The 26,160-nt window shown below is 46.7% G+C and overlaps 1 protein-coding gene and 1 long non-coding RNA gene across 4 annotated transcripts in view; one reads left to right on the forward strand and one right to left on the reverse strand.

Annotated features, from left to right (window-relative positions):
- The window catches only part of LOC308587545, a 53,446-nt gene extending 27,794 nt beyond the window's left edge, over positions 1–25,652 (reverse strand). The window contains exons 1-3 of one of the 2 annotated variants that reach the window (XR_014008432.1): positions 25,505–25,620; positions 22,522–22,624; positions 16,255–16,416 (exon numbers count right to left, since the gene is read on the reverse strand). This is a non-coding gene — a long non-coding RNA (uncharacterized lncRNA). Of the gene's footprint in view, positions 1–16,254; positions 16,417–22,521; positions 22,625–25,504 lie in introns of those variants that run through there. The other variant, XR_014008431.1, reaches the window with a different exon arrangement.
- Positions 25,653–25,854: 202 nt separating this feature from the next.
- The window catches only part of SLC16A1 (solute carrier family 16 member 1), a 42,774-nt gene continuing 42,468 nt past the window's right edge, over positions 25,855–26,160 (forward strand). Inside the window, exon 1 of one of the 2 annotated variants that reach the window (XM_081195198.1) lies at positions 25,855–25,985. The gene's annotated coding sequence lies outside the window, so the exon portion shown is untranslated. Of the gene's footprint in view, positions 26,009–26,160 lie in introns of both variants that reach the window. The other variant, XM_081195199.1, reaches the window with a different exon arrangement.

The raw sequence follows: 26,160 nt of genomic DNA on the forward strand, positions 1-26,160 counted from the left end.
GGTGTTACAGGGCTGCCTTCTGCAGGGAGCCTCTGTATATGATCAAGAACCAATGCAGGGAGCTTTCACAAGTAGAGGAAGCGCCCTGCTGCAGAAAATCATCCTTCAATTCATGGAGGGATGTAAAGAGGGAAATGGTGACACGCTTGGTGGGGGTCTTTCCAGTGTACCTTCTCTTTCTCCTTTGAGGCAAAGAAACATCCTCATAGAGTTCTGGTGGCCATTGGATCAGGCTCAGATTTCCCACTGATGCAACTGCAAGAAAGCCGTAGATGGAGTACCTAATTTACTTGCATTCTTCACCTGAAGGGAGAAAGATGGAACTTTGCAAGATTCTAGAAAACCAAGGTTGAAGATAGAGGCAGGCAGGCAGATTGCAAGAGTCTGATGAACTGAATTCCTGTTGTGTTTGTTTCCTTCTCCTTTACAGCAGACGGTAAAACTAAGGTTGAAACTAGAGGTGGCTTTCTCTCGACAGCTGCTGAAGGTCATCAGCCATTTAGCACCATATGGTGTAATAGAAAGCTGCTTGGTGTGTGGAGCCTGTTAAATAGAAAGGTGCTCAGGGTGTGGGCAACAGTAAGCTGCTTTAGGAATTGTTTGCAAGAAGCATCGAAGTATTATGTGGATTAAGATGTGTTTGCACTGTTTGTATGCAGGTTATTATGTTGCAGTGGATTAATTTAAGTTTAATACTTAGTTTGATGTCCAGAACAACAAATTAAAGTGGAATATCAGTGAGACACTGATAGGGCTGGCTCTACAGAGTAGTATAATTTATATAGTACAGTGCCTCCTGCTGGAAGAAAAGTACATTCCGGCAGACTCCTCTCACTTTACTGTCATCTTACAGAGACCAGCCCAACCATTAGGCAAGGTGAGGCAGTAGGCTCAAGTGGCAGAAACTAACCTGTTGCTCATAGGTGTTCCCGGGATGGAAAGAAAATTCAGCTGCCAGTTTCTGTACCCGGAATTTGGTTTGTGTATGTCACCATCTTGTTCTTTGTCTCAGGCAGCAAAATGCCTTGGGCTGGCTGCTTGTTTTCGCATGGTAGTGGGGAGGAGGGAGAGCACTAGAATCAGGCAGGGCCTGTAAAATAAGTTGCCAACTGCCTGGTGACAATCCTGCCAGTGCAGATCCAGAGCGCTGCCAGAAGAATGTCTCTCTTTGGCTAGTTTTTGAGGCAGAAGCCAGTGTTCCTTCTGAAACATAGTATTCATAATGTGGTTGACTGATGACAGATGCTGGCATACTTTTTTGTTAGTGGAATTTGCTTGATATCTGTATTTGCTGGATATTGGAAGAAAAACAGAATTTTGGCATGTCACAGAGATTAGAAGGTTTAATCTAGATTCCCTATCTGGATTTAAAATGTTGTGTAACAAGTTGGAACGCTAATGGTTGGGTGGGTGGTGCAATAATGAATCTTTTCTTTTTAGTCTGATCTCTGCTGTGAACTCATCTTGTGACCTTGATAGACGAGTAATAGATTAGCTATGATGATACACATTTAATAAATTTGTTACTGGATTAAATCCTGGAGCTGCAAGAAAGTCATAATCGTCCATGAATTAGCCCTATTAAATCTGTGTGATGTGAGTAGATGAAATAGCAGTGTGGATAAATTATTTCACAAGAATGGAAATGGCGGGGGCGGGGTGTCTTATAAAGGTGGTAGTAAGAGATAATTAAAGCTTTGAAGATGCCAGCCCCTTTGTGTTTAATGGATCATGACCACAGTTAAGTGTGCATAGGATTGTACTCTCAGGATCATGCTCACAACTATATGACAAGGTATACAGCCCAACAATGCAACAACATAAACCCCCCAGCAGCATACAAATCAATATAGCTAATTTGACCCAACAACCCCCACCCCCTCTCTCAGACAAAGAAAACTCATTGCAAACAACTGAATGCAACCAACCATGCTCTGGGCTTTCCAATCTCTTGCATCGCCAACAAAAGCAAACAAATAGACAAATAAAGAACCTATCCTGGTGATGCTGATGCAAAAACCCTACACATACACTAAGCAAAAGTATGAAAGATCATTACTCACCCTTCTTTCTCCCCCCTACTCCTCCATTCTCTCCCCTGTAACCTCACAATGTTTATGACAGCAATGTCTCACACTGAATGTAATCAACCTGTAGAAAGGACTCTATGAATTGAAAACAGAGACATTGTATGTACTGTTGTTATCCATGAAAATCTTTCAATAAAAATATTTTTTTAAAGAAAAAAGAACTATATGACAAGCCACCTTTGGGCTGCTAAATCGCTAATGTCCTCTGCACCTTTACCAAATATCAGGTTTAGGAACCACTTGTGTCCATCTTTGGTCATGTGTGTGTCATCTTTAGCACCCAGGTATCCATTATCCCTCTCTATCTGCTGCTTGGGGTGGCTTTTAGCCAAAACATGGTATATCAATAAACCAGAACAGAACACAAGGAATAATAGACAAGGGCCATAGCTCAGTGGTCAAGCACACACTTTGCATGTAGAAGATCCTAGACTGAATCCCTGATTTCTCCAGATAGGGCTGGGAAAAATGCCTGACCGAATTCCTGGGTAGCCACTTAAAGTAAATGTAGAAAATATGGTCTGACTTGGTATAAGGCAGTTTGCTATATAATAGGGAAGGGTTGCAGCTCAGAAGTAGAAAACATGCTTGCCATACAGAAGGTACCAGGCTGGATCCCCTGCATCTTCAAATATGGTTGGGAGATACCCCAGTTTGAAACCCATTCCCCATCAGTGCAGAGACAGTGCTCAGCAAGATGGAGGAATGTTGAGACTTGGGTGTTATGCAGCTTCTTATGTTCCTAATGTTTGAACTACACTCCACCATGTACTGTGGTAGCATGTCAGTGTCACATGTAGAGGCTGAAGAGTCACCGGGCAGTGGATTTCCTGCATTGATAGGGGAGCAGACTATATGGCCTTTGAAGTGCCTTCCATCTCTGTGATGTTATATCTTTGGAAGGTACTTGCCACTGGCATGCTAACACCCGCTTCCTGGAAGCTCTATCTGGTTCTGTTAAACCCCTTCTGCACCCTTGCCTTAGGAATTATACTGACACATTTGGGCTCTCTACACAGCTTTCTCCCTGAAGGATATCTAAACAGCATATGAGAAGCTAAAGCAGTGGGCAACAGGAGAGAAAGCATTTATCAATGTTAAGATGTCTGATCAAAGAGCATTGATCAAAGACTGTGCTTATGCCCCAGAGAGCTGACAAACAGAACCAACAGTATCTGGCAACCTCATGCCTCTAGAAGTTTTGGATTGTCAGTTCCTGACAGCATGAAGAGGACAAAGGCTACACTTCTGAGTGTCTTGTGATCAGGTTAGGAGACACTGGGTGATGCTAGAGTGACACACAGGATTAGTATCCATCAAAACATTCTAAAATTACCTTCCAAATAGCCAACTGAGGAATTTCATATTTCCTTATTTTGACAGCACAGAAGTTGCTTGACCTGCCACTAACACTTGCTGATTTGAAAGGGTATTTTTAAAATTAGACTGTCTTGTAAAAAGAGAGCTTTTGTATATTGTGTAGATTGCTATAGGGAATAAGTGGCTTCTACAAACTTGTTGAAAACTGGAAATGTACTGTATTCCTTCTGCTGTTCTGCAGTTGCTAACTGATTTGGTTCACTATTCATCCGGATGGTGCCCTGGATGGATTGCTAATTGGTTCTCATATTGCATGTAGAAAGTGTCCCAGAGATGCAGAAAGCCTCACAAGTCTCTTTCTGCTGTTTTTATGCAACATCAGCCCTGCCAAGTTCATGGTCTCTCTAAGGACTGCTGGAGCAGGATGCTGAGCTGATGGCTCTATTCCCACCACACATGTCATCTTTATTCATGCAGTGGCTCTGGGAGTCAGGATTTCCCAAAATGAGCAAGAAAGTGCAGCTTTCTCCTGGCTTCTGCGGGCCACTTAACTCATTTCAGGAAATCCCAAGTCCCTCTTGCACAAGATAGCAGCTATATTTGTGTTTTGAAAAAGCTGTCCTACTCCCTCCAGTCAAATAAAGAAATGTGCCTATTTTAGACCAAAACATCAACTGGGTTTGTTTCAATCTGTTTGGAGACAGTAAACTTGGTGGTTGGAATTAAGGGAGAAGCATCCTCCCTCCTCCTCTGTTGTCAATGCTATGGATCTGCTCCTTCTTGGAGACTGCAACCCTACACAGAACAGGCCTGTCTCCCCAACCTTTTGAGTCAAGAACATGGAACACATAACACCTCTGCCTTATCAGGATTCAGCTTCAGTTGACAAGCCCACATCCAGCCCACCAATGGTTCCAGCTTTCTGTCTCCCTCCTCTCTGCCTCCTGTGGGGCAGTGTGAGGAGGCACCTCTCTTTGGAGCGGTGGGGGGCAGCTCAGAGACCAAGGGCAGCATCTGTGGCTGCTCAGAGAAGAGAAGAGAGGAGGCTAAGGGAACACTCCACAAGGGAGGGTGTTTGTAAAGGGGTGAGCGAGCAGCTGCTGGATCTGCAGGCAAGGGGTGACATAATTGGGCTCCTGAGCCTCACAGGGGTGCCACAGAAAGAATGTAGTTGGTCAAGGAAGCTGTGGACCCAGAAAAGGTTGAAAACCTCTGCTTTACAGGATAGCTGTCAAGCTCAGTGACATTCCTTTGCAATCTACAGTTTACCTGTAGTAGTACAATTGGTCCTCTTAGGCCAATGAATATAACTACGCATTTGGGTGGAAAATCACATACCTCGCTTCCTACTGCTGAAATCAATGGAATGCCCTATTGTGACTGGTGGAAAAGCAGGCCCCAGGTATCTCATGCTGAGCTTCAAAAACAGTTAGAAATAATTGCTTATAATTGCATTGGGCTCAAAGCCAGGAGACTGGGAGATTTGTGAAATATTGCCTTCTTTAGAGTCTACAGCATCAGGATTTTTCTATTTCACCATCTACCTTCCATCTGGTTGATGTATCTGTGATTTAAGACTGATGTATTAGAGAAAAGTGATAATCCTCAGATTATGATTATCTGAGCAAAGCAATGGGTTCTGGACATTTTGTTTTGGCATAAGAATACCTTCAGGCCCTCATCTTGCCACCCGCCTATAATAATAATAATAATAAAAGTGGTTTCCCCAGCCACTCTGGGCGGCTTCCAAAAGAATATTAAAATACTGTGATACATCAAACATTAAAAGCTTCCCTAAACAGGGCTGCCTTCAGATGTCTTCTAAAAGTCTGGTAGTTGTTGTTCTCTTTGACATCTGGTGGGAGGGTGTTCCACATGGAGGGCGCCACTACCGAGAAGGCCCTCTGCCTGGTTCCCTGTAGCCTCACTTCTCGCAGTGAGGGAACCGCCAGAAGGCCCTCGGAGCTGGACCTCAGTGTCCGGGTAGAACGATGGAGGTGGAGACGCTCCTTCAGGTATACTGGACCGAGGCCGTTTAGGGCTTTAAAGGTCAGCACCAACACTTTGAATTGTGCTCGGAAACGTACTGGGAGCCAATGTAGGTCTTTCAAGACCGGTGTTATATGGTCTCCGCGGCCGCTCCCAGTCACAAGTCTGGCTGCTGCATTCTGGATTAGTTGTAGTTTTCGGGTCACCTTCAAAGGTAGCCCCACGTAGAGCGCATTGCAGTAGTCCAAGCGGGAGATAACCAGAGCATGCACCACTCTGGTGAGGCAGTCCGCGGGCAGATAGGGTCTCAGCCTACGTACCAGATGGAGCTGGTACACAACTGCCCTGGACACGGATTTAACCTGTGCCTCCATGGACAGCTGTGAGTCCAAAATGACTCCCAGGCTGCACACCTGGTCCTTCGGGGGCACAGTTACCCCATTCAGGACCAGGGAATCCTCCACACCTGCCTGCCTCCTGTCCCCCAGAAACAGTACTTCTGTCTTGTCAGGATTCAATCTCAATCTGTTTGCTGCCATCCATCCTCCAACTGCCTCCAGACACTCACACAGGACCTTCACCGCCTTCACTGGTTCTGATTTGAAAGAGAGGTAGAGCTGGGTATCATCCGCATACTGATGAACACCCAGCCCAAACCCCCTGATGATCTCTCCCAGCGGCTGCATGTAGATGTTGAAAAGCATGGGGGAGAGGACAGAACCCTGAGGCACCCCACAAGTGAAAGCCCAGGGGTCTGAACACTCATCCCCCACCACCACCCAGCTCCCAGCCCCTCAAGACGGTCCAGAAAGATGTTATGGTCGATGCTATCAAACGCCACTGAGAGATCCAGCAGAACTAGGAAACAGCTCTCACCTTTGTCCCTAGCCCGCCGGAGATCATCAACCAGTGCGACCAAGGCAGTTTCAGTCCCGTGATGAGGCCTGAATCCCGACTGGAAGGGATCCAAATGGTCCGCTTCTTCCAGGCGTGCCTGGAGTTGTTCAGCAACCACTCGCTCAATCACCTTGCCCAAGAATGGAAGATTTGAGACTGGGCGATAGTTGGCCATCGTGGCCGCATCTAAAGATGGTTTTTTAAGAAGCGGTTTAATAACCGCCTCTTTCTGTGGGTCTGGGAAGGCTCTCTCACGGAGGGAAGCATTCACCACCCCACGAAGCCCATCGCCCAGCCCTTCCCGGCTAGCTTTTATAAGCCAGGATGGGCAAGGATCAAGGAGACAGGTGGTTGGTTTCACTCGTCCAAGCAGCCTGTCCACATCCTTGGAGGTAACAGATTGGAATTGATCCCACGCAATTTGACTAGACAGGACTCTAGCACTCTCCCGCCCCGGCCCTGCTCCCATGGTGGCATCTACCTCTTCCCGAATCTGAGCGACTTTATCTGCAAAAAACTTTGCAAAATCATTGCAGGAGATCATGTGGCCCGTACTGGGCCCCGATGTAGCAGGTGGTTCCGCTAAATTGCGGACCACCTGAAAAAGTCTCCTGCTGCTGTTTTCTGCAGATGCAATAGAGGCGGTGAAGAAAGCCTTCTTCGCCGTCGCTACCGCCACTTGGTAGGCTCGACATTGAGCTCTAACCTGTGTCCGGTCAGCTTCAGAATGGGTCATCCGCCACCGGCACTCTAGCTGTCTCAACGATTGTTTCATTGCCCTCAGATCCGTGGAAAACCACGGGGCTGTCCGGGCTCCATGCAATCAGAGAGGGCGCTTTGGAGCCAAACAGTCAATAGCCCTGGTTAACTCCACATTCCAGCGGGCCACCAGGGAATCAGCTGAAAGGCCATCAACATGGGATAAAGCATCCCCTACCACTCTCTGGAAACCATTTGGATCCATTAAGTGGCGGGGGCGGACCATCCGAATCGGTCCCACCTCCCTGCAGAGGGGAAGGGTCGCGGAGAAGTCAAGTTGCACCAGGAAGTGGTCTGACCATGGCACTTCTTTTGTTTCGCTTTTACTTAGTGTCAGAACACCAACATCCATGGAGGTAAACACCAGGTCCAAGGCATGTCCGCAGCTATGGGTTGGGCCAAACTTATTCAGGGACAGCCCCATGGAGGCCATGCTTTCCACGAAGTCCCAAGCGGCCCCTTGTAAGGTCGTGTTGGCGGATATTAAAATCCCCTAGGACAACCAAACTGGGTGTCTCCAGGAGAACATCCGCCACGACCTGAAGTAGCTCGGGCAGGGAATCCTTGCTGCAGCGGGGAGGTCGGTACACCAAAAGGAATCCTGTACTGCCCCTATTGCCCAACTTCCAGAACATGCACTCAGAGAACTGGGTCTTCCCAATAGGACGCCTGGTGCAAACTAATGACTTCCTAAAAATCACTGTAACCCCCCCTCCCCGCCCACAAGGCCTGGGTTGCTGTGCGTAAGAGAAACCTGGTGGACAAGCAGCGGCAAGAACAGGCCCATCTGCTTCATCCAACCAAGTCTCTGTTACACATGCCAGGTCAAATCCTCCATCCATGATCAAGTCATGGATGGCAGTGGTCTTATGAATCATTGACCTGGCATTGCACAGCAGCACCTTCAGGTTATGTGGGTATCCCTTGCTGATTCTAGTATCCATCCGGTCAGGACCAGACCCGGAGGCAGGGATAGTCCTCAGACAACGACTAAACCTGCCTCCTCTGTAATGACATGGTCTGGTCTTAGCGTAACTCCTCCTCCTACCCGTGATCACTGAGATCGGTTGTCCCAGCGCATCCCCCTCTGTGGAACATACCCCAGCCATTTTGTTGGCTGGGACCCACTCCCCGGCAGCCCTGAACCTTCCCCTTAAGAACAAAATAAGACCTTAAAAGAATAAAAACAAAAACAAAAAAACAAAAAACCCCAGAAAACAAAAAACAATACAAATGAAAAACTATAAAAATTACACATCCATTAAAATCAAACAAATTCCCAACTAAACATCCATCCCACCCCCATCCCCGTCCCCACATATACAAAAAAAATAAAAGGAAAAGGAAAAGGAAAATTTTAAAACATTTTAAAAAGAACTCTGCGCCCCTCCGGATCCCCCTGGGCTGCAGCAGCAGTGACAGCAACCGTCCCTGTGAGACCTGTCAGGCCCTGCCCTGGGCCAGGTGGTGAGTGGCAGGAAGGAGCAGGGCCCTCAAACACTCACACAGGAGAGTCCTCCTGGGCAGCAGAGCGCAGCAGTCCTTATGAGGCCTCAGGCCCCGCCTTGGGCCAGGTGGTGAGTGGCAGGAAGGAGCAGGGCCCTCAGACACTCACACAGGAGAGTCCTCCTGGGCAGCAGAGCGCAGCAGTCCCTGTGAGGCTTCAGGCCCCGCCCTGGGCCAGATGGTGAGCGGCAGGAAGGAGCAGGGCCCTCAGACACTCACACATGAGAGTCCTCCTGGGCAGCAGAGCGCAGCAGTCCCTGTGAGGCTTCAGGCCCCGCCCTGGGCCAGATGGTGAGTGGCAGGAAGGAGCAGGGTCCTCAGACACTCACACAGGAGAGTCCTCCTGGGCAGCAGAGCCTAGCTACCACAACACTGTCATAATTTCTTCTACTTAAACTACCTTATTGCTTCTTAGGTGGATCATCAGAACCTAAACTGAACCTGGAATTTTGGTCATCAATACATCATTCTGATTGGTGCATCTGCCTCTGGTGGCTTTTTGTCTGTTGACCAAAAATCCATGTCTCTCCTGTAAGAGAGTAAGGTTGCTTTAGTAAATGCATATAAACTCACCATTGATAGTAAAGGGCAAGTAAATCCAAGCATGTAGTGTTGCATGTACTAACTAACTCACATCTGTAGCTGTTGTTTCTTCTGGTAGCTGCGTCTCTGAGGCTGACTCTACATGCACTTTGGTTTGGAGTCCTTGCCTCTATTAGCTGATGAAGAGGAATCTGACTCCTGGTCCCTAACAGATAAAGAGGACTGGAGGGCCCCATGTGGGACCTGAGACTGAGGTCTCCCATCTTTGCTCAGTGGCAACAACCTTGGAGACAGGACGGACACACACACACACACACACACACACACACACACACACCCTGCCCCTGTAACAGCCAGTTTGGGATATGCATTACTGCTGTTTAGGAAGAGTAGCAGATAAAGAATATGAAATACACTGATATCTGGCAAGAGAGGCCAGCAACAGAAGGGACAGAGTAAAGAACAGAGACACACTACTGTATTTTAATTAGATTCAAGAATTAACCATTTGCTCCCCAGCTGGAAATCCTCCCCACAAAGTACCTCTGTACAACAATTAGGCTTGAAAAAAGCTTTCTACTGCCTACAGTAGAAGGCTGCCCCTCACCCCGCAGCCTAACTGCAGTGGAAAGGAGGAGCAAGGAAAGCATTCAGCAGGCTTTTGATTTCCCTTTTTCCTGTAGAAGTGCTGTATAGTATAGGCAGCATATGCGGCTCACCTCTGACACAGTTTCTCCTCACAACGACCTGTGAAGTAGGTTAGGCTGAGAGAGAGTGATTGCTCAAAGGTACCCAGTGAAGTTAATGGCTGACTGGGGATTTGAACCCAGGTCTCCCCAGTGCTAGACTAACACTGCTGCGTTATATGGGCTTATCATGCTCTGTTAAAGAACTGTTCAAATTCCAATTGAAATATGATTGAGTTGGTTTACGCAGCATAGTCAAAGAAAGATGAGCCCCCACCTTAGATAACTGCAATTTGAGATCTGTGCAATTAATACCCACACACCGTCTTGTACAGCTACTGTTTGATTTCCTTTGCCTGAAATAGTTCCCTCAGAAACCGAGATGCTAAGTTCTTTTCTCCTTGAGAAGAAGTGAACTACAGTAAGTAAGGATGTGTGAGGACTCTTCCACACAGCACTTAACTTTCCACAAGAGGCAACACTCTCACCTGATACCAACTTACAGGCAGGTAAGTTATAATGCAATTTTACATCTATCATCTCCAACCAGACTTTCAGAGTGTCTGCAGACTGTCAGCATTTTGCAGGAAAGGTTCCAGCACATACTGGGGAATTCAAGTTTGCACAATTATAGTGGATTAAAGCACTCTATTGCTTTAGTTGCAAGAAATCCATTTCTAAGGGACCTTTGAGGTTAGGAAAGGAACAGGGAAAAGCACTGAAAAGTATGGAAAGATGTATAAACAGCACACAATAATGAATGCAGAATTAATGCTCTTTGTCACATAACCTCCTTGGAAATATCTCAGAGCAAATGTTCAACAAAGGCTGGGTAGGGCCAGTCCTATACATTTGGCAAAATGGTACTTCCCTCCCCACCAGGAAAGAACTGGTGAGGGAAGATCTACATCAGGAACAAGAAGGAAAGAAAGATTGGTATCAGACTCTGCTGCCCCAGTGAATTCTGCCACCTGATGCAGTTGCTTCAGCTTGCCTCATGGGTGGGCCAGTCCTGATGGCCAGTGGTACAGTGCAACCACAGCATAAACTAGTTACAGGTAAGTTGCCGTGTTGGTCTGCCGTAGTCAAAACAATATAAAAAAAATCCTTCCATTAGCACCTTAGAGACCAACTAAGTTTGTTATTGGTATGAGCTTTCGTGTGCATGCACACTTCTTCAGATCTGTGAAGTGTGCATGCGCATGAAAGCTCATACCAATAACAAACTTAGTTAGCATAAACTTTGTGCAAGTAAATCGGGGTGAATGCTCAATAAACAGGTAATCTGGCTCTCTTCTCGGAAGCACTAAAGAGAATTACGTTTTGACAAAACACGCCAATAGCCTGCTTAAAATCTATGCCTTGGTGATTCCCATCAGTGATGCATCTCCTGGCTGATAATGTCCCAAAGTGAAGCCATGATTCTTACTCACACATAGTAATTGGTTATTTGCTTAGCTAGTTACTGGCTGTCAATCATGCATGCTCCCAGCTGCTAGATCTGATTTTCCCAGTTGAAAATCCTCTGCTTGTTCTCATGCATGGCCGCTACTCACAGACAAAGTTGGAATGCCCCTTGGCTGGAATAGCTATATATGTGGCACAATGCCCAACTGCCAGTGCTATAAGCCAGTCACAAAACTCCTGTGCCAGAGTTTACACTGAGACCCAATTCCAGTGTAATGTTCTGCCCTATAAGAGTGCTCTTGGAATGAATCCCATGGAGGAATACTTGTGAAAACTATTGTGACAGAAATAAAAACCCATGGCTTCCCAGGAAAGGTCCAGGAGTGGGGTACCATATATCTGCAATTGGCTTCTGCCTGCCATCTTTAAGCTGTAACATGGACACTGATTTTCAGTTCTGACACGTTTTCCACATGTATTTCTTCTTGGGAACACTGTCAGTAGCATCCTTATGGAGGAAATTATCACACCAGCTCTGCCAGCATTAGAGATTCTAGCAAAACGTGCTGCCCACCATTTAAATGAGGCAAAAGAATACAAGCAATATATTTTTGTGGGGGGAAAGATGGAGCTGGCAAGATCACTGTGTCTTAGTCTGGGTGCCAGTTCCTTTGCAAGCCAACAGGAAAGGAGGTGGAAAAAGTAATTGCACCATTGGCACATATGGGGTGAATTGTCATTTACTTACTCTGATTTTTAAGGGAAATTTGCCCATTGGAAACAACAGAAGCTGTTTATAATGGCCAGCTTACAATGATCAGCTTATAATACTTTGATGCTCAAACAGTGCCTGATCCCTCATGGATCACTGAAAATCATGAGTTCAATAGATGAAGATCTGCAGATATTTAGTGTTTTGTCGATATTTAGAGAAAGACATTATTACAATGGTGACGACTACCATTAACTATCTTTCCATAGAGAAAGTGCTGTTAAAGAATTGCCAACTACTTTCCCATTCTGGCCGGGGTGTCATCTTGAATAAAATATTTGGGAGGCAGATAAGTCCCACCCCACAAGATGAGGCACACATACACCATTTGAATGGCAATGCCCATCAACTTTTGGGGGGCAGCCCCCTCAAATATTTTATTGGGTGGAGCGAAGGGACCTTGGCTGGTAAGAGTTGACTCCTGGTATTGCTGGCCAGGACCAGACTTGCTTAGTTTCACAAGGAACAACACCAGTGTATTTGAAATCATTCTTGGTACATGCAGCAATAATATGACTTCCCATCCTATATACAGAATATTAAAAGCTGGGAAACAGAAAAAGCTGTGTTCAAGAGAAATTCAAGAGTCAGCTTTGACTGGGTAGACTTTGACAAGACACTCTCCATCTCTTCCCATAATTTGGTTCAAAAGATACATCTTCTCTTGAGGACACTTGCTTCAGGAAGCTGCATCCAACTTTATATTCCCTAAAGCAGAGAGAACTTTTTTTGGCTCTAGGACCACATGCAAGTAGAAGGTGTGATCAAAACTGGGTGTGGCCACCAGTATCCCACTCATACAGGACATGCAGCCTTTATCCTAATGAATTGACTGATTTATCAAGCCACTGCCATGTGTACTCATTTATTTTATTTTTTTGTTGGCCTGTTGCAGGGTGCTTGGGTGCCTGTATGAGGTATCTAAGTTGAGTGTTAGCTGCTGTTTTAAATTTGTGTCTGTAAGCATTGCACATTTTCCTGATTCCCTGGTGGCACACTGGAATGCGGAGTTAACCAGGGCTATTGACTGTCTGGCTCCGAAGCGCCCTCTCCGATTGCATGGAGCCCGGACAGCCCCGTGGTTTTCCCCGGAGCTGAGGGTGATGAAACAATCGTTGAGACGGCTAGAGCGCCGGTGGCGGAAAACTCATTCTGAATCAGACTGGACACGGGCTAGAGCTCAACGTCGAGCCTACCAAGTGGCAATGGCGACGGTGAAGAGGGCCTTCTTCGCCGCCTCCATGGCATCTGCAAAAAACAGCAGCAGGAGACTTTTTCAGGTGGTTCGCAATCTATCGGAACCACCTGTACCACCGGGGCCTGGTAGGGACCCCAAGATCTCCTGCAATGCTTTTGCAAAGTTTTTTGCAGATAAAATCGCTCAGATTCAGAAGGAGGTAGATTCCACCGTGGGAGCAGGGCCAGGGCGGGAGTGTGCTAGAGTTCTGTCTGGTCCTGTTACATGGGATCAATTCCAATCTGTTACCTCCGAGGATGTGGACAGGCTGCTTGGACAAGTGAAACCGACCACCTGTCTCCTTGATCCTTGCCCATCCTGGCTGATAAAAGCGAGCCGGGAAGGGCTGGGCGATGGGCTCTGTGGGGTGGTGAATGCTTCCCTCTGTGAGGGAGCCTTCCCAGACCCGCTGAAAGAGGCGGTCATTAAACCGCTTCTTAAAAAAACATCTTTAGACCCAGCCAATTTGGCCAACTATCGCCCAGTCTCAAATCTGCCATTCTTGGGCAAGGTGATTGAGCGAGTGGTTGCTGAACAACTCCAAGCACGCCTGGAGGAAACAGACCATTTGGATCCCTTCCAATCGGGATTCAGGCCTCACCATGGGACTGAAACTGCCTTGGTTGCGCTGGTTGATGATCTTGGGCGGGCTAGGGACAAAGGTGAGAGCTGTTTCCTAGTTCTGCTGGATCTCTCAGCGGCCTTTGACACCATCGACCATAACATCCTTCTGGACCGTCTAGAGGGGCTGGGAGCTGGGAGCACTGTCATACAGTGGTTCCGCTCCTTCCTCCTGGGCCGTGTCCAGAAAGTGGTGGTGGGGATGAGTGTTCAGACCCCTGGGCTCTCACTTGTGGGGTGCCTCAGGGTTCTGCCCTCTCCCCCATGCTTTTTAATATCTATATGAAGCCGCTGGGAGAGATCATCAGGGGGTTTGGACTGGGTGTTCATCAGTATGCAGATGACACCCAGCTCTACCTCTCCTTTAAATCAGAACCAGTGAAGGTGGTGAAGGTCCTGTGTGAGTGCCTGGAGGCGGTTGGAGGATGGATGGCGGCTAACAGATTGAGGTTGAATCCTGACAAGAAAGAAGTACTGTTTTTGGGGGACACTGAGTGGTTTGGTGTGGGGGATTCCCTGGTCTTGAATGGGGTAACTGTGCCCCTGAAGGACCAGGTGCACAGCCTGGGAGTCATTTTGGACTCACAGCTGTCCATGGAGGCGCAGGTTAACTCTGTGCCCAGGGCAGCTGTCTACCAGCTCCACCTGTTACGCAGGCTAAGACCCTACCTGCCCGCGAACTGTCTCGCCAGAGTGGTGCATGCTCTGGTTATCTCACACTTGGACTACTGCAACGCACTCTACGTGGGGCTACCTTTGAAGGTGACCCGGAAACTGCAATTAATCCAGAATGCGGCAGCTAGACTGGTGACTGGGAGTGGCCGCCGGGACCACATAACACCGGTTCTGAGAGATCTGCATTGGCTCCCAGTACGTTTCCAAGCATGATTCAAAGTGTTGGTGCTGACCTTTAAAGCCCTAAACGGCCTTGGTCCTGTATACCTGAAGGAGCGTCTCCACCCTCATCGTTCAGCCCGGAGACTGAGATCCAGCGCCGAGGGCCTTCTGGCGGTTCCCTCATTGCGAGAAGTGAGGCTACAGGGAACCAGACAGAGGGCCTTCTCGGTAGTGGCGCCCGCCCTGTGGAACACCCTCCCATCAGATGTCAAAGAGATAAATAATTATCTGACATTCAGAAGACATCTTAAGGCAGCCCTGTTCAGGGAAGTTTTTAATATGTAACACTGTACTGTTTTTAACATTGATTGGGAGCCACCCAGAGTGGCTGGGGAAACTCAGCCAGATGGGTGGGGTATAAACAATAAATAAATAAATAAATAAATAAATAAATAAATAAATAAATAAATAAATAAATAAATATTATTATTTTAGTATGTATGATACAGTAAGCCCCCTAAAGATACTGATCTAGATTTTTATTCTTTAACTTTGCTATTTACTCATAAAGCAGGCCATCTAAGGAGTAAATAGCAGGCCTGCAGAATGATGCGTCCCTCTTTTGCCAATCCACACACTTGACTGCATTGCATTCCATGACGTAGGTATTTGCAGTGGCGTAGCGTGGGGGGTGCAGGGGGGGCCGGGCGCACCGGGCGCAACATCTGGGGGTTAGGGTTAGGGGGCGCAAATCCACGGGTTAGGGGGCGCAAATTACTTGCCTTGCCCCGGGTGCTGACAACCCACGCTACGCCACTGGGTAGTTGATGTTCAGAATGTATCAGGTTCAGTCCTTGAATCCCCTGCCTGAATCTCCTGGAGAGGCACTGCCTTTCAGTGTGGGGTATACAGTGGTACCTCGGGTTACATACGCTTCAGGTTATATACGCTTCAGGTTACAGACTCCACTAACCCAGAAATAGTGCTTCAGGTTAAGAACTTTGTTTCAGGATGAGAACAGAAATTGTGGTGCAGCAGCAGCGGCAGGCCCCATTAACTAAAGTGGTGCTTCAGGTTAAGAACAATTTCAGGTTAAGTACGGACCTCCGGAATTAAGTACTTAACCCGAGGTACCACTGTACTGAGCTAGTTGGACCTATAGTTTGACTTGGGATAAGGCTTGGGATAATGAAGCTTCCTATGTTCTGTGCACTTGTCTGTGTAAAATTTCTTGTTGCCGTCGGTGAAATACAATACTGTGATACAGGTATATCCTAAAAATGTGGTCCTTTCTTCCAGGCTGAGGTACCCAGTTATAAACTGCCACCAATCAGTCCAGATTTTTTAATCTTATCAGGGGAGTAGATAAGGAGTGGTGATTACGTGAGGAATGGATGGTGATTGTGTGGGGATTAATTCTCTGTGGAAGCTTCCTTTTAAAACAGAAAGTAGCTTTTGTCTGGCTTTTGACTTGAAACCTCGACCATTCAGCTGAGTTCTACCTCTATGCACTGGTCAAATTGTCTTGGCATTTCCTTTCCACCAGTCATGCATCCTTTTGCAAGGGGTAAAAAATACGCACAAAACATGTTTGTTTCAGCTCAATACTTGCAATATTTTTATTGATTGATTTTCTTTACTCAGGAACACAGATATTAGGACCACCTGAGAGAAGATTTTCTTAGAACTGGATGAACTTGCTGTTTCTCACATAGATATTTTCTTTTCCATTCTATATTTTAGTTGCCGCACCTACATGGCAAAAAATTTGAATTATGAAGTAAATGCTCAACAGATATTAAATCTTATCAGCATGAAGGGATGGGGGGGGAGCCTGCTTTGCATCCACCTGACAGGCAGTGGCATAAATAAAAACCAGAGACATCTCAGTATGTGAATACAGAGACTTAAGGGCAATTCTGTGATAAGATCTGAGCAGGGATTGGCTTACTCTTCAGTGAGGAAATGTTTGTGCAGCTGATAGTAGGTAGAAAACACAATAGAAAAAAGAACCTGAAGCCTTTGCTATAATCTGGCTTAATTAAGGAAATACTCGGGAGAGGCAACATTAGATGTGTGGTCCTTTTAGGTAATGAATGATTTTCATGTAATTATTTTAGGAGGGCAGGGTATAAAAACATCAAACAAACGGCCAACAAAAAGTTTGTATATTTTGAATCAGCAATGATGATTTTCTTCCGTTGGTAGTTCTCTGAACAATCAAGGAAGTTTATTACCTTGCAATTAGCATCTTACAATAGCATCTCTTTATCATCTGGTGAGTAAACAAACACATCAGCTCAAAGTATCACCAGAACTGCCTAATTAAATCATATAGTAATATAGTTTCAAATGTGGAGATGGAAAGCCAGGAGTAACAAGTGCTCCTGGGATCCTGTTTTGTTTAGGATCTGCATTTGATAACACTGGGCAGAAAAGCACAATGTCTTTGCATGCAAATAGGACACAAGGCACCTGCATTTAATTATTGCTAGGGTTGTGGAAGGTAATTTAATTAGTTTAAGCTTTATTGAAAGCTGAGGTATTTTTATGTGAGCGATAGGCCAGCTTTGGATGCATTATTTGTTCTCTACATGACTGTGATGGTATCAGAGGATTTAGGCACATGCTGCAGATAGGAGAAATTAGATAAGTTTTATAAGATACAGATATAATTGTATCTTAATAACATGATTGTGCATTAGAAAACTGGGGTGTACTATAGCACATCTTAATAATAATAATAATAATAAATTTTATTTATATCCCGCCCTCCCCAGCCGAAGCCGGGCTCAGGGCGGCTAACAACAATAAAACAGTACAAAAGTACAACATAAACAACATTCTAAAATCATTCATTATAAAAATTAATTAATTCAAGCCACTGGCAACCATTGGGCCAGAGCTCTGCGAAGATTGCCGAGGGAGGGAGTCAGGCTGTGCCCTGGCCAAAGGCCTGGTGGAACAGCTCTGTCTTGCAGGCCCTGCGGAAAGATGTCAAGTCCCGCAAGGCCCTGGTCTCTTGTGACAGAGCGTTCCACCAGATCGGAGCCACAGCCGAAAAAGCCCTGGCTCTAGTTGAGGCCAGCCTAACCTCTCTGAGGCCTGGGACCTTCAAGATGTTTTTATTTGAAGACCGTAGGTTTCTCTGTGGGGCATACCAGGAGAGGCGGTCCCGTAGGTACGAGGGTCCTAGGCCATATAGGGCTTTAAAGGTTAAAACCAGCACCTTAAACCTGATCCTGTACTCCACCGGGAGCCAGTGCAGCTGGTATAGCACCGGGTGAATGTGATCTCGCAGCGAAGACCTCGTAAGGAGTCTCGCTGCAGCATTCTGCACCCGCTGGAGTTTCTGGGTCAGTCTCAAGGGCAGCCCCACGTAGAGCGAGTTACAATAATCCAGTCTGGAGGTGACCGTCGCGTGGATCACAGTGGCTAGGTCAGGGCGAGAGAGGTAAGGAGCCAACTGCTTAGCTTGGCGGAGATGGAAAAATGCCGCCTTTGTTATAGCTGCAATCTGCGCCTCCATGGAAAGGGAGGTGTCGAAGATTACACCCAAACTCTTAACGGACGGTGCTGGCACTAATTGCGCCCCCGCAAGAGGTGGGAGTTGCCCCCCCAATCCCATATCGCCCCGTCCCAGCCACAGGACCTCTGTCTTCGAAGGATTTAGCTTCAACCGGCTCCCACGTAACCATCCAGCCACAGCTTCCAAACATCTGGTCAGTGTGTCTGGGGCCGAGTCAGGATGGCCATCCATCAACAGATAGAGTTGGGTGTCATCGGCATACTGATGACAACCCAGCCCAAAACTCCGAACAAGCTGGGCGAGGGGGCGCATAAAGATGTTGAAAAGCATCGGGGAGAGTATCGCACCCTGAGGTACTCCACACACCAAGGAGTGGCGCGATGACAATTCCCCCCCAAGCGCCACCCTCTGTCCCCGACCAGAGAGAAACGAGCGCAGCCATTGAAGGACTGTGCCCTGGATCCCCACGTCGGCAAGGCGGTGGTCCAGAAGTTCGTGATCGACCATGTCGAAAGCTGCTGATAGATCTAGAAGAATCAGCAGCCCCGACCCGCCTCGATCCAGCTGCCTACGAAGGTCATCTGTTAGGGCGACCAGAGCCGTCTCGGTCCCATGACCAGCGCGGAAGCCGGACTGGAATGGATCCAGAGCCGATGTTTCATCCAGAAACCCACCAAGCTGTTCAGCAACCGCTCTCTCAATCACCTTACCCAGGAACGGAAGATTCGAAACCGGGCGGTAATTGGATAGATCTAAAGGATCTAATGATGTTTTCTTTAAGAGCGGGCGCACCACTGCCTCCTTCAGTTCCCCTGGGAATGTCCCCGTGCCAAGGGACAAATTGATGATATCCCCCAGGAGGGCCCGCACCTCGTCTGGACACGCTCTAATCAGCCAAGACGGGCACGGGTCGAGAGGACAGGTGGTGGGCTTTCCAGCTCGGAGGAGTCTGTCCACATTGGCTGGGGATATCTGGTCGAAGTGGTCCAATACTGGACCCGAGGATAGTCGAGGGGCCTCCAGTTCCTTTATTGTATCCAAATTGGCAGGGAGGTCATGGCGGAGTGACAAGACCTTCTCCGCAAAAAAGCTCGCAAATGCCTCACAGCTGTGTGTCAATTTGTTATTTAAATTTGGCTGTCCCTCAAGGGACGTTAAAGACCTGATTATACTAAATAATTGCGCTGGGCGAGAGCTAGCGGATGCAATGGAGGCTGAGAAGTATGACTTCTTAGCAGCCTTCACCGCCATCTCGTAGGTTTTCATAAAAGCCCTATAAGATGTTCTTGAGGCTCCGTCACGGGCACCCCGCCATACTCGCTCTAGCCGTCTGAGGTCCCGCTTCATTTTCCGGAGCTCCTCGGTAAACCAGGGAGCCCGGTTTCTGCGGGGTCGCAGAGGGCGCTTAGGTGCGATCTCATCGATGGCTGCCAGGAGCTGGGCATTCCAGCCCTCAACAAGCTCAGTCAATGAGTCGCCAGGGGGAGCAAGGTCCCGCAAGGCTTGGCGGAATCTCTCAGGGTCCATCAGCCTCTGCGGGCGAGCCCAAATTGGCTCGCCACCTAAGCAGGGTGGGGGTGGAAAGTCAATCCTGGCTTTCAGAGCGTAGTGATCAGACCATGGCACCTTAATCGAAGGAGACATGATCACATCTATACCGACGCCAAAGATCAAATCCAGCGTGTGGCCTGCTTGATGTGTGGGGCCCGAAACAAACTGGGAGAGCCCTAGTGTCGCCATGGAAGACACCAGGTCCAGAGCCTGTGAGGAGGGAGTGGCATCAGCATGGATGTTGAAGTCCCCCAATACCAATAGGTTAGGGAACTCCAAGGCCCGGCCGGCCACCGCCTCCAGCAGGCCTGACAGGGTGGCTGCTGGTGCGCTAGGTGGCCAGTACACCAGCCAGACAGCCAAGCTCTCCTCGGAGCCCCACACTAGGCCAACACATTCGATGCCGGGGATCGATGGCGATGGTAGAGCCCTGAAAGGACAATCTTCCCGGATTAATAATGCCACCCCTCCCCCCCGGCCCACAATCCGCGACTGGTGGAGGACAGAGAAACCCGGGGGCGCCATCTCTCGTAAGGTAACTGTTGCCCCTTCGCGCACCCAGGTCTCCGTCACACAAGCCAGGTCGACCCCCTGCGAGATAAAGAAATCTCGCAGGGTGGCGGTTTTATTGCCTATAGACCTGGCATTGCACAGCACCAGTGACGGAGGTGAGTAATCCTTGCTCACCCTACCCTCGTCCCTCGGGATGGGGCGCAGATTGGAAAGGGTACGAGCGTATCCATATCTCGATCCCCTTCGCCTGTAACATCTGCCCCCACCGCCCCATCTTGCCAAAAAATATAAAGCAGGTGGTTGTTCTTCAAGTCTTTACTAGAAAATAATTGCAAGCCATTATGAACCACAGTTCCCATACAAAATATGAAGATTATAATGCAGAGTTTACATTACACCCATCAATCGCCAATATGGAGATAAATCCAGTCTGTACAACAAGGTTGTTGACAACTAGTGTCTCTTAATTTTAAACCGCTTCCCTCCAACCCTCACACTATGAAAAAATATCTCAATCTCACCCTAATCCCCATCTCCAATGGAAATGGGTTTGAAGCAATATAGTATAGTTTATTTCTCAGCTCCTGCTGCAAAAGCATTAGTAGGGCAATTTGTAAGTTTATAAATTTAAAAACAAATAAACAAATTTCCCCCTAAACAAAATGACCTGAGTTTGAAAGAGGGCAAACTTTTGGAGTGGAGTGAAGAGATGCTGCTGCCAAATTAAAGCTGTAATGAAGGCCTACATGTCTTCACTTTCTCCTTTGGCTACCTGACACTGAGTGAAAAGCAAGAAGGAAGTTCTGTCTCCAGGCAAAGGAATTATTAGTCTACAACTTCTTAATGTCAACACTTTTAAACAAAGGAGATGCAGCATTTCCATGAGGGGGGTGAGACATTAAAAGTTTGAAATTGTTGTTAACTAACTTCTTCAATACTTTCTAGGCATGAAGAAAGGGCTGATAATTTCAGAGGAACATGATCCCTGTTTTTAGTCTCCTTCATACTTGCTTTATATTTTATTAACGACAATATTTTAATCCCATCTTTCCTCTAACAAACTCAGAGCAGCTTACGTGGTTCTCCAATCCCCAACTCCACCATATTATTCTCACAAGTGTGAAGTAGCTGAGAAACTTTGCTTGGCAACTTTGGTGATTAAGTAGTATATAAATAGCTGCAATAAAAACATAGTTATTTATAGTTATTTACGTTTTTGAAATTATACAACACTTTTCCATCCAAAGCTTTTCAATGTACCTTTCTATCTGAAGATGCATGTGCTTGTGTTTAACATTGTGTTTACCATGGCTGCACCAGTATATTAATACAAGTAAAATGTGAATAGCGGGTGCCTAACCATTTAGTTCACATGCCTAGAAGGGGAAGGGCGATAATTCTGTCTGGCAAGCAGAAATGCTTGTGCTGATGCAACAATCAGAGGAGCTCAGTGTTAACTCCTCCCATTAGGTTTATTTTGAGTAAAACCTAGTTGAATGTCACTCAATAATAATACAATAAAAATGGAGTATTTCCTTGTAAAGAATCCCTTTGACGAAAATTGGCCAAGCTGTATCTGACTCACACTGAGACTCTATCAGCATACTTGACTGCATGTGCTGGCCTTCTAGAATGAAAGAACCCTGAGGCAGTGAGTTTGGCCACCTGATGACACATAGAAACTATGAGAGTGATCTCAAGCTTCCTTTCCCACAGGCCAGGAGGCACCACCATGCTTCAGTCCTCAGCATTTTTAGGTCTGTCCAAAGTTCACCATTATGATTACCAAGCAATTGAAACAGCTTTTCTAGAGCAGGCAAAATGGCCAAAGTGTATGGGCAAAATGTTGAGACAAAATGGGGATGAGTGTTACTTGCCCCTCCTCAAAGATGCAGCAGCCTCAACAGTTTTCAAAGATGTCTAATGGTTGTGCCAGCACATAATGGCAATTAACTTTTCTTTCAAGTACAGTACAGTCTCTCAGATCTGGGGGGAAAGTGTAGTAAAGCCTTGGGATTAATATCTTTTAAAAATTCTGCACAAGATGCAGTACTAAGGAGTAAAACACTTAAAATTCAAATAAATGTTTAAAAGAACCTTGGTCAACCCACCAGTTTTTATGTCTATATGTAATATGATTTTAAAAGTGGATGAGTGGAATGGTTATAATCCCTGGATAAGAATAATTGTGTTATTGTCCAATGTACAAGGTTCTGTTTCTACTTCTCAGCATCATTAAGTGCCTTAACATTTATGAAGCGTACCTTGAGTGATCATGCCTGGTAGAAGGATGACTTTCCCCTTTGATGTGGCAGAAGAACCGTTTCCCATCTGTTTAGTGTCACTGGATTTGTTCCCCATTTCTTTCTAATATGGAGCAAATGACAAGATATTAAACATTTATCCTTTGGGAAAGGCAAAATTGGTCTGCCTTAGTCAATTTCAGGGCACAGTGACAGGTGAATCACAAATTAAGAGAGCTCATGGCAAACAGCACTTTGACAAGAATTGTAATGCATCTCAAAAATAAGTTTTACCCTTGGTTTCTTGGTACACAATACTTTAGCTGTTTAATTATCTAGGTTTCATAGACAGAAAACCCTTTTGGTTAGGAGAAAGCACAATCACTATATGGCAATTGTACCGACAATTGTTTGATCAGTGTGTGCACACATGGAAATCACGTACTGGCAAACAACATTCCACCCTGATTGCCCGTGTGTGTGCTTACTACTCGGGAAAAGTTTAGTATTTCAAGTGGTCTTTACATAGTGACAGTATCTTGCTACTCTTAAGTTTTGATAGCAGGTCACGTTTACAAATACCTGATTTTCCAGGCTTTATACACTGTACTGGGAAGTGCCTATGATGGCTCATTTAACTGGATGTTTTCTCTTAAGTGACATATGGACCTTGCAAATGTTTTATAAAAATGCATGTAAATTGTTTTTTAAATAATTTTTATTAATTTCCCATTTAAACATATATAATCACATCATTATTGTCCACTTTACCTCTTTGGCTCTTTAGAGCCTATCAACTTCCTTCCCTCCCACCTCTTGGCTTTCAAAGTTAACCTTTATATCACAGCATTTTATATATTTTCCAATTCTAATAAGACTATCACAAAATCCCTCAAAATTTAAATAAAGGTAAAAAAAAATCTCATTAGAAATCTTCAGATAACCCTACTAGTGTTGTTAATTGCTTACAATGATCTTTCAAATATTGTATAAATTTACTCGTTGGTTTTGGATTTCCCCCGTTAGCTTTGCCAGTTCTGCAAAATGCATGCAAATTAAGTCATCATGGCTGCTTGAAAAAAGGGAGTGTTTTTTATTTCTCATAAATGTTATATGAAATGTTAATGTATTATATGAGTTCCTACCCTTTCCCCTATGGTGTTGTGTACTGTATCATTTAGAGAACCAATACTGTCATTGGTGAGGGAAGAGGACAACTCCATTCATTTCCTTCCTGTAAGGATTCCAACCGCCATCAAGTCTAGTGCCCGCTCCTATGTGGCAGGAGCAGTTCTGCTCTTTCTGCCTGGACCTGCTTTGCTCCCAGATCTGCCTGGGGTGGGTGAAGAATTTTCTTGGAGAGGGGATAATCTCCAATACAGAATTATATAACTGCATTGTAATAACTCTAATAATTGATGAATGGGGTTGCTTTCTTCTTCTACCCTCCCCATCCCTCTTTCCTCACATCATGTCCTTTAGATTATGAGACTGAGGGCAGGGGCTCTCTTACTACTGATTTTTGTAAGTTTACCTGGCAGACTTTTTAGCTAAAGAGAAGGGTATGAATGTGTAAATAAATAAAGACGCTGTTGCTCTTGTACAGATCATTTCATAGAATCATAGAATCATAGAATCATAGAGTTGGAATAGACCACAAGGGCCATCGAGTCCAACCCCCTGCCAAGCAGGAAACACCATCAGAGCACTCCTGACATATGGTTGTCAAGCCTCTGCTTAAAGACCTCCAAAGTAGGAGACTCCACCACACTCCTTGGCAGCAAATTCCACTGTCGAACAGCTCTTACTGTCAGGAAGTTCTTCCTAATGTTTAGGTGGAATTTTCTTTCTTGTAGTTTGCATCCATTGCTCCGTGTCCGCTTTCCAAACATTTCATTCCCTCAGAGATAATAATAATTTATTATTTATACCCTGCCCATCTGGCTGGGTTTTCCCAGCCACTCTGGCTGGCTCACAACAGAATTAATGATGATTATAATAATAATAATAAAGCGATAAAACATCAGACATTAAAAGCTTCCCTAAACAGGGAATAATAGCACTCAGAGAGATTGTTCCTGCTCTCAGGCCACATTTCGTAGATATTCTTTACCTGGTTTCCCCAGCTTTGGCACTGTGGACTTTGATCTGATTTTACGTCCTTAATGTAAGTGACTAAAACCAACCATAAACATGCTTGCTCGAGAAGCAACTCCCACTGCCCTGAATGGGACCCTAGTTCAGGACTGCAGGTTCATCGATTGCAGGGAACACAGATCTCTGGAGGGTGTGTGCAGGGCTGGATTTAGGTTTGACGAGGCCCTAAGCTACTGAAGGTAATGGGGCCCTTTGTCAACAACAAATTGCTGCTGTTTTTTGTGTTGAATATATGCTACATGGTAATTTATGGGCCTAACAGGTATCTAAAGCCATTTGCACATAACAGAATATGGATTTTATCAAAGTAATTGTTGAACTGAAATACAATTAATAAGTATATTAATAGTGAAATTCAATTAAGAAGAAGTATACTTTTGGGGGGGGGGCCCAAGAGAGCGGGGCCCTGAGCTATAGCTTGTAAGTAAATCCGGCACCGGTCTGGTGTCACGATTTCTGTGCAATTTGGAGTGCTAGGCTCAGACACCCTCGGGGCAGGGACCCACCTGCCCCCTGCAGCAAACGGAACAGTGTGCTAACTTCTAAGGAGCACATTTGCTGAGGAGAACCTCCTGGCTGAGTTTCAGTTGCCAAGAAGGGGTGGGGGGTGTTCATTGAAGTCACGGCTTACCGTATCAAAAGCACCGTTTCCAATTTTGCTCACTCCCTGTAAAATATGAAGTGGGCAGGGCGTGTGTGGGAATTGCCTCTGAGCATACACAAAGTACCCCGGGAGGGAGACAGAGGTTACATTTAGGTAGGCTGCTGAAGCCCAGAACCACACACATATATATAATATATATAATACAGTACTAGTTAATAAGGGGCCCTTGTGTCGACCCCTTACTGAGCGAGACTGAGGAGCCCACTGGCAGCCACAGGGAGACCCGAGGCAGCCCCGCTCCTTTCTGGCAACGCCGCCGCCAGCTTCTACGTGCAGAAACGCCACTTTCCGTTTGCCCCTGGTGGATATTTCCCCGCCTCTCCCCGCGAGCGGCGCCCCCGCTACAAAGGCTCCCCCCTCAGGCAACCTCTCTCACACAAAGGCGCCTCTCTCTCTCTCCTATAAGGAGAAGCCGCTGGCTCTTTTGCGGTCGGTGGGGGAGGCCAGCTGGTCAAGCCGCTCTCTCTCTCCCTCTGACCCGCCGGCGCAAAAGCCCGCCCTTTGCCTCTCGGCTCCTCCTCCTCGCCGCAGGCAGGCTCCCCTCCCGGCCCGTTATAGTGCGTGAGGGGGCGGGAGCGCCTGCGAGTAGCGCTCGGGAGACTGTCTGGGAGGAGAGACGCGAAAGAGAGAGACGCGGCGTGGGGAAAGGGCAGGAGCACGTCGTGTGAGTGTCGCTGCGTGCAACGGGTAGGGAGGACTTCGGCTGCCCGGCTGCAAAGTCCTTTCTCGGGGCTCCTGGAGCCAGCGGCGCTCCACGTGGCGCGGCAGAAAGGGGTGGCCGCCGGCCGTCTTGGGGGCAGCTTTTCGGTCTGCCCGCCAGCCCCGGAGTAGCAGGGGAA

This window comes from Podarcis bocagei (assembly GCF_964188305.1).
Source record: "Podarcis bocagei genome assembly, chromosome: 5".
Classification (NCBI taxonomy): domain Eukaryota; kingdom Metazoa; phylum Chordata; class Lepidosauria; order Squamata; family Lacertidae; genus Podarcis; species Podarcis bocagei.